This window comes from Pelodiscus sinensis, chromosome 1 (genome assembly GCF_052426305.1).
Source record: "Pelodiscus sinensis isolate ZL-2025 chromosome 1, ASM5242630v1, whole genome shotgun sequence".
NCBI classification, from domain to species: domain Eukaryota; kingdom Metazoa; phylum Chordata; order Testudines; family Trionychidae; genus Pelodiscus; species Pelodiscus sinensis.
In genome coordinates this window covers 309,310,305-309,326,818 of record NC_143052.1, presented here as the reverse complement: position 1 = coordinate 309,326,818, position 16,514 = coordinate 309,310,305, and the positions used below count along the sequence as shown (strand labels likewise).

Genomic DNA, 16,514 nt, shown 5'->3' with positions numbered 1-16,514 from the left:
AGGGTATAAACCTGACTAAAGAGCAGTTGCATTACCTGTACCCTGCAATCTTTACGATGCCTTGCTGAAGCATCTCCCATCTGGACAATTCCCAAACAGACTTCCAACATGAAAGCAATACCCTGAGTATGTGTGTAACTGCAGCTTGTCAGCCACACTTGGGTTATACTCTAGGGGTATGTCTACACTACAGTGCTATTTCAAATTAACTTATTTTGAATTAGTTAATTCGAAATAAGCTCATTCGAAATAACGCATCTAGAGACAAAAACTAATTCGAAATAGCGTTTTGCTATTTCGAAATAGCGCATCCACACTGATTGGACACTGGATCGCATTTAAGGGCAGCTGAAACCGGTTCCAGTAGGGCATCAGGTCAGTAGTTGCTTTGTGTGGCTGCTGTCTGAGGCTATCTGAGGCTTGTGCTTAAAGGGACCCCCTGGACAGCTGGTTCTCAACTTTCCCGCTTTCTTCCCTACCTCGGTGAGGGACAGCAAAGCGTTTTCCTCTCCGCCTGTTTTGGTCGCTCTCATTTGGGACACCACAGTACTCAGCACCATGGAGCCAGAGCTGCCACTGGGCACTCTGGTGCTCATGTTGAACATCTTGCTGCAAGCCTGGCAGCAATTGCTGGAGGCTGCCTGGCACCTTCTGCTGCAGGCCAGCCCCCTGGCCCTCCCCATACCCCCCTTGGAGGCCCAGGAGGAGCAGCACCTGGACACCAGCGTGCCCCACCGCATCTGGCATCTGGACACCAGAAGCGACTGGTGGGACTACATCATTCTGGATCACTGGGGAGACCAACAGTGGACCCAGAACTTCAGGATGAAGAAGGACACCTTCCTGGAGCTCTGCAAGTGGCTCACCCCTGCTCTGCAGCGACAGGACACACACATGAGGCCCATCATTCCCCTCCACAAGCGGGTGGCCATTGTCTTCTGGAAGCTCTCCACGCCGGACAGCTACCGATCCATCGGGAACCAGTTCGGCGTGGGGAGATCCATTGTCGGAGTGGTGCTCATGCAGGTATGGCACTCACCGGCAACTGGGCCAGGAGGGGGGGTTGCAAGGAGGACATGGGCTGCTCCAGGGAAAACGGGGGAAGTGTAAGTGCCTTCCCCGGGAGGGTTCGGTCGGTCCCGGCTGCACTACAGACCACCCACGGTGGCCAGGATTGCAATGGGGGTTGCTCCTGGGAATGGAGCACGGGGCAGTGGCAGGGAATGAACACTCCCAGCCACCCGGGCACCCCAATGACCCTCGGTTGTGTGTGTCTCTCTGCAGGTGGTCAAGGCCATCAACAGGGTGCTGCTCTGCAGAGTCGTCCTCCTCACCTACCTGGATGCGGTCATTCAGGGGTTCGGTGCCCTGGGCTTCCCCAACTGTGGGGGGGGGGGGGGCAATTGACAGGATGCACATCCCCATCCGTGCCCTGGACCACCAGACGTCCCTCTACATCAACAGGAAGGGGTACTTCTCTGTGATCCTGCAGGCCATGTCTGACCACTGGGGCCAGTTCACGGACATCAATATGGGCTGGTCTGGCAAGGCACACGATGCGCGGGTGAACCGGAACTCCTCTGTGTGCCAGAGGCTGCACGCTGGGACTTTCTTCCCTGACCGCCACATCAGAGTCGGGGACGTGGACATGCCAGTGTGCCTGCTGGGGGTTGCAGCCTACCCCTGACAGACCTGGCTGATGAAGCCCGACATGGGACACCTCAAGCCCTCCCGGCAGGCCTTCAATGCCAGGCTCAGCAGGGCCCACATTGTGGTCAAGGGGACCTTCGGTGGACTGAAAGCATGATTTAGATGCCTCCTCACCCGCCTTGACTTCTCCCAGCACAATATTCCACACGTGGTGGCAGCGTGCTGTGTGCTGCACAATTTATGTGAGCGGAAGGGGGAGGCTTTCCTGCCAGCCTGGATGGCTGAGGCTGACCGCCTGGCTGGCCAGAATGCACAGCCCTGCGCATATGTCGACATCCGGGAAGCCCTGTGGGAGAGCTTCCAGGTGGACGAGGACTGAAGTCCCCCTGGCGTGCCCCACTGGGTCCTTGTGCCTTACATTCCACCCCCACCTCCTTCCCCTTTCCCCTCCCTAACCCCCCCTTCCTGATCTACAATAAAAACACCTGGGCCACATAAAACTCTCTTTATTTAACATAACTGGAGTGGGGAGAGGCAAGGGGGGAAGCCTGGGAGGAGGGAGCTGGAAGGGAGAGGCAAGGGGAGGACGGGGGAGGGGAAGCTCAGGGTTGGGGGTCTTGCCGGCCCTCCCATCTCGCAGCACTGTGGGTGCGGGGGCCTTGGCATTCCCGGGGGGGTGTGGGTATGGGGGTGGGGCAGGAGAGATTGGGGGCAGAATAAGCGGGAGAGCGAGCAGGGGTGGGAGGGAGGAGCAATAGCTGGGGCGGCCGCAGGGGCTGGAGCAGCAGGAGGCAGCAATTGGTCTGCCAGGACCTGCAGGTACTCGCGGAGGGCACAGCTCTGCTCCCGCAGCTCCCGGAAGCTCTCCCGCCTCAGCTGTAGGTCCTCTTGCACCCACTGCTCCTCGCTGTGGACCTGCTGTTCCTGTAACTGCAGCTGCTGCCTCTGGAACTTCTCCTGGTTGCGGGTGCGCCTGCTGTCCTGGGTGCGGGTGGATGGTCCAGGCGGGGTGGTGCGTCCTGCAACTGCAGCTGCTGCCTCTGGAACTCCTGGTTGCGGGTGTGCCTGCTGTCCCAGGTGCGGGTGGATGGTCCAGGTGGGGTGGTGCGTCCTGCACTCACAGGTGCTGCAGCTGCGGTGAAACAAGAGAAGTGGTCAGTTCTCCCTGGGGACACAGTGGATGAAACCCAGCCCCCCTCTGCAAGGCGAGGATGGCAGGTCTCCACACCATCACGTCCTGCTATCCCCGGGAGTGTGAGCTGGCCCAGGACTGCACCCCAGCCCCTGTGCTGCCTATAGTGGGGGGGGGAGGGGAGATGTGTCCTGCGTCTGTGTAGAGGGGAAGTCTGGAGGGAGGGCAGTGTGCAGTGTCTCACCCGGGAGTCAGGAGCCTGTCATGTGCCTTCATTTGTAGACGCATGTGGGGAACAGACCAGGGCCCCTGCATGGCACCCAGCTGGGACCACATTTCCTGGATGGCACGGCAGAAGCACAGATTGCCACCTGCTCCGTAGTAGGCAACACTGATGCGCACGGTCCCTGGGCTCCCCCCCCCGCCTCACATAAGAGGACCGTGATGTCACTCACATGTGGAGGCCTCCCCGGCCTCAGATGAGGCTACTGACGGGCTCTCCGGTTTGGCCCGGGGGTCCTGGGTGCAGAGCACACCCTGTGCAGGCTCCTAGCTGCCGTCCTCCTCCTCTTCCCCTGTGTCAGGGGCAGGGCCCTCTGCCCTGGGGTCAATGATGACCAGGGGGGCACGAACTGTCCGACCCCCCCAGGATGCGGTCCAGGGCCTCGAACTGTGGGCAGGCCTGTGGGTCAGCCCCTGGTTAGGAGGCCCTGGCATAGGCCTGCCGCAGTTCTTTTATTTTGCTATGCACCTGCTCCTGGCTGCGCATGTGGCCTCTGGTGTCCAGGCTGGCAGCCATGCAGCTGTAGACAGCCACATTCCTGCACCTAGTGCGGAGATCGTGGGCATTGGAGGCCTCCCCCCAAACCTCAATGAGGTCCATGATCTCCGCGCTAGACCAGGAAGGTGCCTGCCTTTTGCGGCCCCTGGCAGGCTCCTGGGAGTTGCCAGCCTGTTCCGTTAAAAGCATTTTCAGAACAGAGTGTCTAGATTAGCACGGACGCTTTTCCGCAAAAGCACTTTTTGCGGAAAAGCGTCCATGCCGATCTAGACGCGCTTTTCCGCAAAAAAGCCCCGATCGCCATTTTTGCGATCGGGGCTTTTTTGCGGAAAACAAGTCTGAGCTGTCTACACTGGCCCTTTTGCACAAAAGCTTTGCACAAAAGGGACTTTTGCCTGAACGGGAGCAGAATAGTATTTCCGCAAGAAGCACTGATTTCTTACAGTAGGAAGTCAGTGCTTTTGCGGAAATTCAAGCGGCCAGTGTAGACAGCTGGCAAGTTTTTCCGGAAAAACTGGCCAGTCTAGACACAGCCAATGCGTATACTCTCTATGCCAATATCTAAATCGTTGATGAAAATATTGAACAGAACTGGTCCCAAGACAGACCCCTGCAGAACCCAACTTGTTATGCCCTTCCAGCAGGATTGTGAACCATTAATAACTACTCTTTGAATTTATCACCCTCCTGTTTATAACAGCTTTTTATGCACTATCATGTCCCCACTCATCTTCTCTTCTCCAGACTAAACAAAACCAATGATTCAGTCTTTCCTCAAACTTTCCTCAAAAGGCATGTTTCCTAGACCTTTAATCATTTTGTTGTTCTCCCCTGGACTTTCATCAATTTGTCCACATCTTTTCTGAAATATGCTGCCCAGAACTGGCCATGGTACTTCAGTCAAGTCCTTATCAGCACTGAGTAGAGTGAGAAAATACATCTCATGTCTTGCTTACAACAATCCTGCTAATACATTCCAGAATGATGTTTGCTTTCTTTGCAACTGTGTTGTGCTGTTGCCTCTTATTTAGTTTGTGATCCATTATGACCACCAGATGCTTTTCTGCAGTACTCCTTCCTACACAGTCATTTCCCATTTTGTATATATGCAAACTCCCTAAGTCTGTTTTTTTTCTTTTGTTTTTATTGAATTTCATCCTATTTATTTCAGATTATTTCCCCAATTTGTCAAGGTCACTTTGAATTCTAATCTTGTCTTCCAAAGTGCTTGCAACCCCTTCCAGATTGGTATCATCTGCATATTTTATAAGTGTACACTCCGTGCCAATAGCCCAATTGTTTATACCAGTATGTGATACCTTCAAAGGTCTCCTACCATAAGCACATCTTATACCAGCAAAGCTGCACTTATGCTGCGATAGCTATTTTCTACACCCCACACTACCAAGTGAAATTAACTGTACCAGTAAAAGCATAGCCTTGATGGTATAACCGTTTCTGTTATAGATGCTTTTCAAACACATCTGTCAGTCAGGGACCACCCTTCACATCCCTGAGTGACATAGCTCTGCTGGAAGCAGTCTGTAGCAGAGAACTAGTCTCAGGCCTTCTACAGCTTTTATGTGTAGACCACTTTACTTTTACCAGTATAGTTGGAGGTACTACCTCCCTGGTTTGGACAAAGGTGTACAAAGGCATTAATACTGGTATAGCTATTCCTATACAGGAAGGGGAAAAAGCTATACTGCAATGAGGCATCTTTATACCGAGATGCCTCACTGGAGGGCTATATCCATATAACTACATGATTAAAAAATCATACTTCAACTAAAATAGTTATACTGGTATAATAGTTGTATGGAAACCAGCAGCATTACTTCTGATGTCAGGTTGGTAGTTTTTGGTTCCTGCAAAGCTCAATTCTGTGAGCCCTCTGGATTGGCAGAACCAGAATGGAAAGGAGAATCAAGGTTTTCCTTTAAAAAGTCTTTTTTTTTCCATGTGGAGAAAGCAGCTACTGCACTAGGAGGCTCCATGGCAATGGGATTGGATATGAACTGAGAGAGTCCAGTTTTAAAAGGAAGGGCTTTCTTCTCTTTTCAAAGATCTGATTTACAACACTTGTACCTGGACTATCATATGTGGTCTAGTCGACTGACATGAGAACTCTTCAGAGAGCTTCCATGACTATTACTTCTAGGATGCTCATGCCTGTGACATCTTCTGTGCCTAGCTGGGTACATACACCTGCCAACACCATTCCTCTTCTTGTGTGTGTGTTTTTTTAGTTATCTCAGGACATTTTATAGCACTACTCACCATATGATCCGCATGCTTTGATATCTCAGTTGGTCAAGATTGGACCCATGTTCATTTCCCCAGCTTGTTTTCACTCTTAGATCTTTGCTTTTCAGAGCCATGTATTGTGTTCACATTCACAGCTTCTAGAATCTCTCACCTGGGATGAATGGGGACTGGGAGGAGCCTCAGGATAAAGCAAAACAATTCTTTAAGTTTCATTTCATATGAAAGACAGCAAATTGTAAGAACCACACACAAGTCCTGAATTTCACAGACAACCTTCTACCATTCATTGTGCCACCACTGTTGGTTTGTTTGTATTGGAATGGAGAGGTGGCTTTAGAATGCTTGCCTGAGGCTTAGCAAAACCTCCAAGCAGCGCTATTATTTCTGGTTTCTTCGCAACTACCTACCTCTGTCAGAAAAATCTTGCATTTATTCTGTGAGTCCAGTGAACGGAGATCTGTTATGTTTTCTCTGGCCCTCTGTTTGGTAGTATTTTATAGGATGAGACAGAAGCATATGTAAAATACAGAACAGCTCGAGTTTCTAGAGCTCCTTCCTCGTCCCCTGTATCATAAAACAGGTGAGAGAGATGCTATACCTTACATATGCAGGGTGTCTGACAGACTTTGCTGGGCCCTGGGCAAGGTGGGGGTGCATCTCTGGGCCTCTGGAAGTGGCGGAGGGGCCTTGTGAGGAAGGGGAGGGACTGGGGGGCTTAGCTTTCTTCAGTCAGCCCTGCAGCACTGCCAGGCCTTCAGCAGCTGTTGTTGCTATTGGAGTCTTGGGCCCTTTTAAATTGCTGGATCCTAGGGCAGCTGCCCCCTTCACACCTTTCCCCACCATTGGTGGGCCTATCCATAGGGCTTGCTAGTACCCATGCCCGTGTGGATACCTATGCACAAATGGGGCCCAAACACAGTTCTTGGTCTCAAGGAACGCAAGTATAGCACCCTTGCAAGCAGTGTTCCCTCTAAGCTGCGGGGCAGCACTGCTTCACAGGTGATTAATTAGCTCCACCCAGTCAGTCAGCTCTGTGCAGGAAGCCCTGAGCCTCTGACTGGGCAGGGCTGAGTAATCACCTGTGAAGCTGTGTAGCCACACAGCTTAGAGGGAACACTGCTTGCTGGTGCGTATTCTGAGGGTGGGCAAAATACAGCCTGTGCAATGGATCCAGCCCGCCGAGTCTTTGGAGCCGGCCTGCTGAAAATGCCTGGCTGCTGAGGCCATGTGCCTCTAGGCGCTGCATGCCCCTTGCAAATGGGAGAGGGAGTGGGAGACTTCACAGCTGCCCCCCACCTAGGGTTGCCAGATGGTTTCAACAAAAATACTGGACACACTTGACATTACATCACAATCTACATTACATCTTATTTAGAAAATACTGGACATTTATATTTTCTCAATTTGTTTCCCGAACAGAAAGCTCAAATACTGGACTGTCCTGTTCAAAACCGGACACCTGGCAACCCTACTCCCACCCCCAGCACAATCATAGCAGCTCCCACTGGCTGATTTCCAAAGTGAAGAAACTACAATAGAACCTCAGAGTTCTGAACTCCTCAGGAATGAAGGTGGTTAGAAACTCTGAAACGTGTGCAACTCTGAACAAAACATTATGATTGTTCTGTCAAAAGTTTACAACTTAACGCAGCTTTGAAACTTTATTCTGCCGAAGCAAAATGCTGCTTTTAACTATCTTAATTTAAATGAAACAAGCTCAAACAGTTTCCTTACCTTGTCTTGTATATATATATATATTTTAAACTTTCCCTCTTTTGTAGTCGTTTACATTTAACACAGTACTGAACTGCATTTGCTTTCGTGTGTGTCTCTGCTGCTGCCTGACTGCATACTTCTGGTTCCAAATGGGGCACTTGCGATGCATGGGAGGGCTGAGAGGCCACATGCACCCCCCAAATGCCATAGGTAGGAGGAGAAAGGGGCCAGAGCCTCTCATGGCCTGGGAGATTAGTGGGGAGACCTGGCAACCAGTAGCAGCAGGGGGAAGCAAAGCAATGCAGCTTCGCTCCCCAGCTGTCAGTTGCATTGCTCAGTGGAGGAGCAGGACCACCCCCACAAACTTACCAGTGGGAAGTGAAGCAACACAGTTGGCAGCTGGGGGAGCAGAGCCACACTGCTCTGCTTCCCCTTGCCGGTGAGAACTGGAGGGCCCAATCTCTGCTATGGATGTCAGCCCCTCCCACTAGTTTGCTGGGCTGCATCACTCAGGAGAGGGGATTGGAGGGAAGAGGTGGAGTGGGAAGAGGCGGGACAGCGGCAGGTCCTGGGATGGAGGGGGACTTGTCACAGCCAGCCCTCCCCCAGGTGATCTGGGGAGCAGTCACATGACCAGTCCCCCCCCCCATGCGTTCTTTCTAACTAGTCTCCCCTAAAATGAGGTATGTGATTGACTGGTCAGTTTGTAACTCTGGGGTTCTACGGAAAAGTGAATCCTATGTAACACCCCCCTGAGGAGAAGCCCAAGGAAGTCCAATGATGTGCAAAAGGAGGTAAAGAAAGAAACAAAGCGGCCATCCTGCCAGAACTAATGCACTTCCAGTTCTGCATAGAAAGTACCTTTGCCTGCTTAATTCCCATTAAAATTGTTCTTGCTCTCTTCCCAACTGGGATGCATCCCTAAAGAGGGTTTTGAAAAGCTGACAATGTCAACTTTTAAAATAGTAGTTGAGATTTATTTATTCATAAACATCCAGATTCCTGTCACTTTCTGAACCTTTTCCAAAGGGCATCCCCATTCTGTATTTCAGAGTTACAGTAGCTTCCCTGCCTACTCTGCAGGGATGTTACTGTATGATGTCTCCATTTAACTCCTCTTCTGTGCTCTGTTTTACACTGTTTGTTATTCATGAAAGGAAAAGAGAACAACCCAGCCAACAAAGATAGATTTCACACCTTAAAGCATTTATATTTGTCTGAACAAGAGGGGAAAAATGTAATCTGACACACACTTTTTCCACAAATAATTTCCTTTTAAAAACAAGATTTGTAAAGGATATAAAATTACATGATGGAAGCTCAGTTGCAGGATGTCTTAATCCTGTAAGTTACTGAGCTCTTGGCAGAAAGGACTGGTCCTGTACAGACAATCAATCTTGAATAATGATTGATTTTTCTTAAGAGGGGCAGCTCAAGAGGAATGACTTGAGTCAGAAAAGTGGAGGGCAGGATAGGTGAAAACATAATAGGAAATGTTTTAAATTGCAAAATTTGCTACTGATTTGGGTGGCGTCGGGACCATGGCAGACCAATAGGGACCATGGAGGGTCCTCTAGAACAGGGGTGGCAAATGCCAGCCCGTGGACCAGATCTGATCCACCAGGGTTAGTTCCTGGCAGGCCCCCTCCACTGCCACTACCTGCAGCCATGAAGGTAAATACATTCGCAGTTCCTGTTGGCTGTGGATTACCGTTCCCGGACAACTGGAGTGGCAGGAAGCGCTGTCCCCATCTGTGCTGCTTCCCACTGCTCCCATTGGTCTGGAATGTCAATCCATGGCCAACGGGAACTGTGATTGCTGGTACCTGTGGCTGTATAGGTAACTATAGCGGTGGCAGTCTGCCAGGGGTTGTATTATGTTGTTGTCCCCCCCAGCCTCCCTCTCCGATGCTCCGGCCAGCCGGGGGTAGGCTGGGGCTGATTTCCCCCTTCTCCCCGCGAGCAAAGTCCAGCCTCACCCCCACTATTGGGGTGGGAATCCACCCAGTGCTTCCTCTTCAGAGAGGGGCATGGAGAATCTGGGGCGGGGCTCATGCTGCTCTCTGCTCTTTCAGCCTCTCCAGGGAAGGGCAGTTTTCAGCACAAGATGGAATTTTGCTATCAGCCGTTTGGTGAGTACCAGCCTGAGGAGCAGCCAGGCTAGAGTTGGTGGCACCTTGTGACCTCCAGGCTGGCACGGATCTCCCTTTCCCCGACCACCTGTCAGCGTAGTGGGAGAGTGCACAGTGCTGGACTGAGCCATACTTGCACCCCAGGCAGCGGGCGCGTGGCGCATGCATGGCCCCACACCCGAGCGTGCGGTGCATGCACGGCCCTGCCCCCGGGCACGTGGCACCCCCCACTTCAATCAGGCGCCCCCCATAGGTTGGTGTCCTGGGCAGCTGCTTGGCTAGCCCCCCTCTTAATCCAGCCCTGAGTGTGCAGCATCTGCTGCGTTGCTCACAGCCAGGTTGGGAGCGAGTCATATGCAGCCGCGCTCCACCAGACTGGCGCAGTTGTGACCCTGCTCCCGACCCAGAGCAGAGACTCAACCCCAGGTGACTGCTCAGACTCCAGCAATCACTCCTGCTTTTATCAGCCTAAACAACAGCTGTTAAAACCAAGAACTCTGATGTCCTACACAGATGGGTCACTTTAAGGGTATATCGGTGCAGGAGCTGGAGGTGTCATTTCCAGCTGGGGTAAATGCTTGATCTGAGTGAGTGAGCAAGCTGAAAATGGCAGTTTCACTGCAGCTGCACAGCTGGTGGGACAGATCACAACCAGATCTGAAACCCTAGATACATATTTGAGAGAGCTAGTCCTTCCTTCTGCCTGTGCAGCCCTTGCTAAGGGGTTATTTTAGCACTCAGGCTCAATCAAAGATAGAGTATGTACATGAGCTGGAAACAACACCTCCAGCTGCAGTGCAGACATAGCCTGAGGCTCTGTTTTTCCTGAGTAATTTAGAGCAAGATTGTCACCTCCATTCCCACCTGCCAATTTTAACCTGGAATAGTTTGCTTAATGACTTGTTCTTCACAACCTTCTTCTCTCTCAACTCTCCCCTCCCCAAGCCCAACTTTTCCACGGGGGCCTGCCTCACCCTTAGAGATGGAACGGTTCTCAAAGTATAAAACCAAACTGAAATCCAAAGCCAGTTGTGCTTTGAACACTTTAATTGTTGCCTACATGTTCCCTCTTAAAATGGAAACTCTTTGGGCCCGGCCCATGCATTGCATGACAGTGAGCACACTGTTGGCACTCAGCAAATAATTAATGGGTTGGGAGTTTGAATACACGGTGTCAGCAGCTGGTCTTAATGCATCAGTATCCAAGGAAGACAAATCCTTCAATGCTAGCAAAACCTGGCCTCTCCTCCCTGCTGTTCCTGGGGAAGGGGAAACCCTGGTCTTGCCCCTGCACTCCACCAATCACTAGGAAGAACCGTGTTTTGGAGGAGAGGGGGGAGGTCAGATATGGTCCTAGAGCTCTGCTTCCAGTCTTAACAGGAAGGGTTGAGGGGGTTTGTTTTGGTGGTGTGTGGGGGGAAATCTTTGGTTTTATGGACTCCTGACTGAGCTCCAGAGTGAAGTCTCAGTCTGGGAGATGTTTCCTTGGGGCCATGCAACATCTATAGAATGTCTTGTCTGTCAGTGATCTAGAGGAAGCCCTCCATCCTTCCCAGGAGACTGAGTTTGATTCTACAGTATTGGGGATTTAGCTTTGCTCCAGGGATGGAAGCCATCCTGGCTGACCTTGTAATGCTCATACTGGCAGCTGTTGGGGAGTAAACACTCTCCTTGGAGAGGCAATAGCTTTCATCCTAATGAACGGCTGAAAGAAATTAAGTCACCACCTAGAACTTGTGACTGTGTACTTCACTCCTGGCACTCAGGAGCCCTGAGCATCCCTGCTAACAGAGATTATCAACAACATGGACCAGATGCTTGGCCCCTGCACCTGGAGGGCCAGGGGATCAGGCCAGCTGCAGATTTCCTTTGGCCTAGTGGAATCTGTGTGAGATGAAACCAGTGTAACTGGCTGTCCACCACCCCTTCCACACAGCCGTTCCAGGAGCTCCTGAATATTCCTCACTGGTGTAACAATCTCTTAAAGGCCATTACCCCCAGTATAATTCACAGCAGCACTGAGGCTGTTCTAACTTGCATTGGTGGATAGCTCCAGTGTTAGGTAACTGCTCTAAGCTAAGTTCTTCTGCATCTGAGACTCTGGCTCCAGCTTTTGAAGAGGGAGATCTACCATTTCCCTTAAAAGAAGTCATAGCCCAGCCAATTCTGTGGACTCAGCAGACCTCATAAACTACCACCCTGACTCAAGTCTCCAACTTTTGAACAAGTTACTTGAGGAGCTAGTGAAGAACCATGTCCAACCACACATCAACTGCCCGTATCTTAGTCCTTTCCTAGCTGCAGTTCAGGCCAAGTCATATCATGGACTAGAGTTTAACACTTGTAGTGCATATGAAGAACTGCAATCCTATTCCTCAGAGACCTGTTCCAGCAGTTGATACTTCTTACCATAGCATACTACCGTCTTACTTCAGAGACGCAGCAGGGGCTAACGGGAGAGTTCCAAATGCCTCCAATGAATGAGCCTCTGGACAAATCCATCTACCATTCCCTATGCCAACTGGGGCTCCATCTACACTGTAGCATTTTTGCGGAAGAGGAAATGCAAATGGAGAGCTCATTAGCATATGTCACGCTCTCATTTGCATGTCCTCTTCTGATCCTTTTTGCGGAAGAGGTTTTTGCACAAAAAAGCGGTGTAGACAGGGTAGTCTACAAAGAAGCAGTGTAGTCTTTTGCTCAAGGACCCTTATCCTTCAAAAAATGAGGTTTACAGAGTTCTTGAGCAAAAAGGGGTTTTTTTGCGCAAAATGGCCCTGACCACACTGCAGTTTTTTGTTCAAAGACCTCTTCCGCAAAAAGGATCGGAAGAGGATATGCAAATGAGAGTGTGACATATGCTAACAAGCTCTCCATTTGCATTTCCTGTTCCGTAAGAGGGAAGCAGTGTAGATGTAGCCTGGGAGTGTTAGGACTGTGGTGGATACCCAGCTGTAAAACTGAAATGATGTTGGACAGCTCTGATATTGCTGCATCCTAGGAGGGAGGATTCTCATGGAAGTTCCTAGTGCTGAGTCCAATTACCTGGACTAGTTACCAGGGAGAAAGTTTAGCCCCCAGCTGCAGAATTCAGATTTGGTTATTAAATTGTCTTCTCTCACTGGGGGTGTCTGGAGGAAGAATCAGAGAGTGTACAGTGCCCCAGCCACTCCTCCATGGATGCAGCACTCTAGTTGGCACAATATAGAGCAATTCTTAGGCTGCTGTAAATTATACCAGGAGCTGGTTCAGCTCCAGAACTGCAGGATCAGAGTTATTGTAGGTCACAAAATAGGTGCAACGAAGGAGTCAATTCCCCAATTTTAGTCATTCTATATTCTACTAATGCAGCAATAAACAAAATCATTATACATAAAAATTGCTTTAAACGTGAGGTGCATTTGAATAATAAAACATTCAGAGCTATATTTCAAAACTGGGTGTGGAAAATGTATATGCCCATTGATGCAGGCCCAGTTTAGAAGCACAGATACCTCCATGGTGCATTTACAGTGGGTTGAACAAATATGCACAAACATGCTCACTTTTGAAGACTTGGCCTTAAAGAAAAAGTAAAGTGCTAACATCAATTAAAACAGAAACATGTTTTGATCAGAGAAACTCACCTTTACAGATGGTCTCAATGAAACTATTCTACCCTTTGGGGCAAATGAGAAACAGCATGTGATGTGGTTGTGCCAAGGGACAAGGAGAGGGGAAAAAGGAAACATATGGAGGGAGAATGACTATGCTTTTACAAGAGGGGACATTTGCTCAGAGCAAGTTTGGTGAGTACAGAAAGTTACGTTTTTGAAATACCCCATAAATAATTAACAAATGTGAAGGGGGGCTGGCTGGGTTAGAGGACAGGCGCCTAGAACTGTGAAACTGTAAAGTGCCCTGGACTTTGGTTATAATCTAGCCAGGGCATATGTGGTCACAGATACAATCAAGGGTGTACACTTTTTGGAAATGTTAGCCCAGTCAGTCCTACATGACTTTGCAATAAAACAGCAGGAAATGATAAACCAGGGTCAAAAAGATCTTGAGAATTCCACAGTCGAAATAAAGAGTGAGCAAGAGGAATTAGCACCAAGAAATGGGATTCAGATGTGAAGAGCTGATTGCCTGAAACACGTCACCAAATTTCACTTTTATCCATGCTTAACTTCCAGAACTTCAGATTGAGTCAGCTAGAGAGAGCTTCCAAGGAATATGAAACACTATGGCCCATCATACAGCAGAGGCTAGTGGGGAAAGAAACAGGAGCATTGGGATATAAATGATGAATTGAGATTATATTATCCTTGGTGCTAGCACAGAACTGGCATGACAGCAACGTATCCAGTACCAGGACCGCAAGAAGTGCCTTCTTTTTCCATCTCTCTCCATCTTCTGCTGGGTTAGACACCTGCTCTCTCCATGTGCCCTTGGAATAGTCTGTATAACAGTATTCCTGTCTCCTCATTCTGACTGTGTTCTGGGAAACATCACCCATTCTCTCTAATCTCCAAGGGGAAACACCCCCCACCACTTGACCTAAAATGAATGTTTTAGAAAATGTCATAACTTTTATACATATTTCAAAATGACAGGGCAAGAGACAATAACATTCAAAGGTTCCGACCCTGTGGGTGCTCAGCACCTACCATCCACAACAGTTTGGCAGCTCAGGGAGGGGCTTGGGGCAGTGGGCGGATGGGGGGCCTATGAGGGTACAGAGTGAGGGCAGGAGAGGCAGAGTGAAGGTGGGATCTTGGGGGAAGGGACAGGGCCTGTGCTGGGGTAGAGCACCTTCTTGGAAAAGTAAAAGTCAGCACCTATGTTAGCAATAATGTGCAATGGAGATAGAATAACACTACAGTGAAGTCTACATAACCTCTAGGAATCCACATTTTAAATGACTCTTGGAAGCAATGTACCACCTATGCATGTATTTCATAGATCTAGCTGTCCTTCTGACAGGTTGGCCTGAGCTACAAAATCATAGAATCATAGAATCATAGGACTGGAAGGGACCTCGAGAGGTCATCAAGTCCAGCCCCCCGCCCTCAAGTCAGGACCAAGCTCCGTCTACACCATCCCTGACAGATGTCTATCTAACCTGTTCTTAAATATCTCGAGAGAGGGAGATTCCACCACCTCCCTTGGCAATTTATTCCAATATTTGACCACCCTGACAGTTAGGAATTTTTTCCTAATGTCCAATCTAAACCTCCCCTGCTGCACTTTAAGCCCATTACTCCTTGTCCTGTCCTCAGAAACCAAGAGGAACAAATTTTCTCCTTCCTCCTTGTGACACCCTTTTAGATATTTGAAAACCGCTATCATGTCCCCCCTTAATCTTCTTTTTTCCAAACTAAACAAGCCCAGTTCATGAAGCCTGGCTTCATAGGTCATGTTCTCTAAACCTTTAATCATTCTTGTCGCTCTTCTCTGTACCCTTTCCAATTTCTCCACATCTTTCTTGAAATGTGGCGCCCAGAACTGGACACAGTACTCCAGCTGAGGCCTAACTAGTGCAGAGTAGAGCGGCAGAATGACTTCACGAGTTTTGCTTACAACACACCTGTTGATACAACCTAGAATCATATTTGCTTTTTTTGCAACAGCATCACACTGTTGACTCATATTCAACTTGTGGTCCACTATGACCCCTAGATCCCTTTCCGCCATGTTCCTTCCTAGACAGTCGCTTCCCATCTTGTATGTATGGAACTGATTGTTCCTTCCTAAGTGGAGCACTTTGCATTTCTCTTTATTAAACCTCATCCTGTTTACCTCTGACCATTTCTCTAACTTGCTAAGGTCATTTTGAATTATGTCCCTATCCTCCAAAGAAGTTGCAACCCCACCCAGTTTGGTATCATCTGCAAACTTAATAAGCGTACTCTCTATCCCAATATCTACATCATTGATGAAGATATTGAACAGTACGGGTCCCAAAACAGACCCTTGCGGAACTCCACTTGTTATCCCTTTCCAGCAGGATTTAGAACCGTTAACAACAACTCTCTGACTACGGTTATCCAGCCAATTATGCACCCACCTTATCGTGGCCCTATAAAAGTCAGAGTCACTGCTGAATTGTCTCAAAGATTGGGGATTTGCAACTTCCATTCTGGCAAATCTCAAATCTGCTACACATATCAGTAACACATGCTCATGATCTCTTACACTCTCTTTTTATTTCATATGAGCACACTTACCTGGCATTAACCAGGTTCTTCAGGATAGGGCCTTGTGGACCCTCCCTTTGCATGTTATGGAAAACTGTCCCTTTCCTGAGGCTTTCAATTGTCCTGGCACAAGCAAACCCTGACCTTGCTTTAAGATGGGAGAAGAGGAAGCTGCCTGCCAAATGCGGTGTCCCTAGCTCTTTATTTTTTAGGAGGAGTTCTTGAACAAACGGACTCACAGACAGACACAGTCTAAAATCTATACAGAGAGAGATTATTATTATTCCTTCAACCTTGCAAAGAAATGTCACAGCCAGTGACGCAGTACTTTGCAGATTTTTGGTTGCGGATAGCACCTTGTCATATTAGAAAATAAGGTCAGGTCCATGTTACAGACCTATGTCTGCATAAATACATCACTTAGGGGTCTAAAAAGTCCACACCCTTGAGTGATGTAATTATACTGACCTTAACCCCCATGTAGACAGCATTGTGTAGCTGGGATAGCTTTTCCTATCGAGCTACCACTTCTTGGGGAGATGAATTAACTACACAGATGAAGTGTAAACCTACCCTATACGCATTGGAAGTGGCTCTTCCCTGAGAGTGGACAAAGGAGGGGGCTGCACTGTCCCTGGGTAGAAAACCAGTTAACT

General features: G+C 49.2%; 1 long non-coding RNA gene across 1 annotated transcript; it reads right to left on the bottom strand.

Annotated features, from left to right (window-relative positions):
- Positions 1–2,195: 2,195 nt before the first annotated feature.
- Positions 2,196–13,437, bottom strand: LOC142826528 (uncharacterized). Its single transcript, XR_012900721.2, has 3 exons — positions 13,306–13,437; positions 5,844–6,009; positions 2,196–2,782 (listed from the first exon to the last, which is right to left on the bottom strand). It is a non-coding gene; the product is annotated as an uncharacterized LOC142826528 (long non-coding RNA).
- Between the last annotated feature and the right edge of the window lie 3,077 nt (positions 13,438–16,514).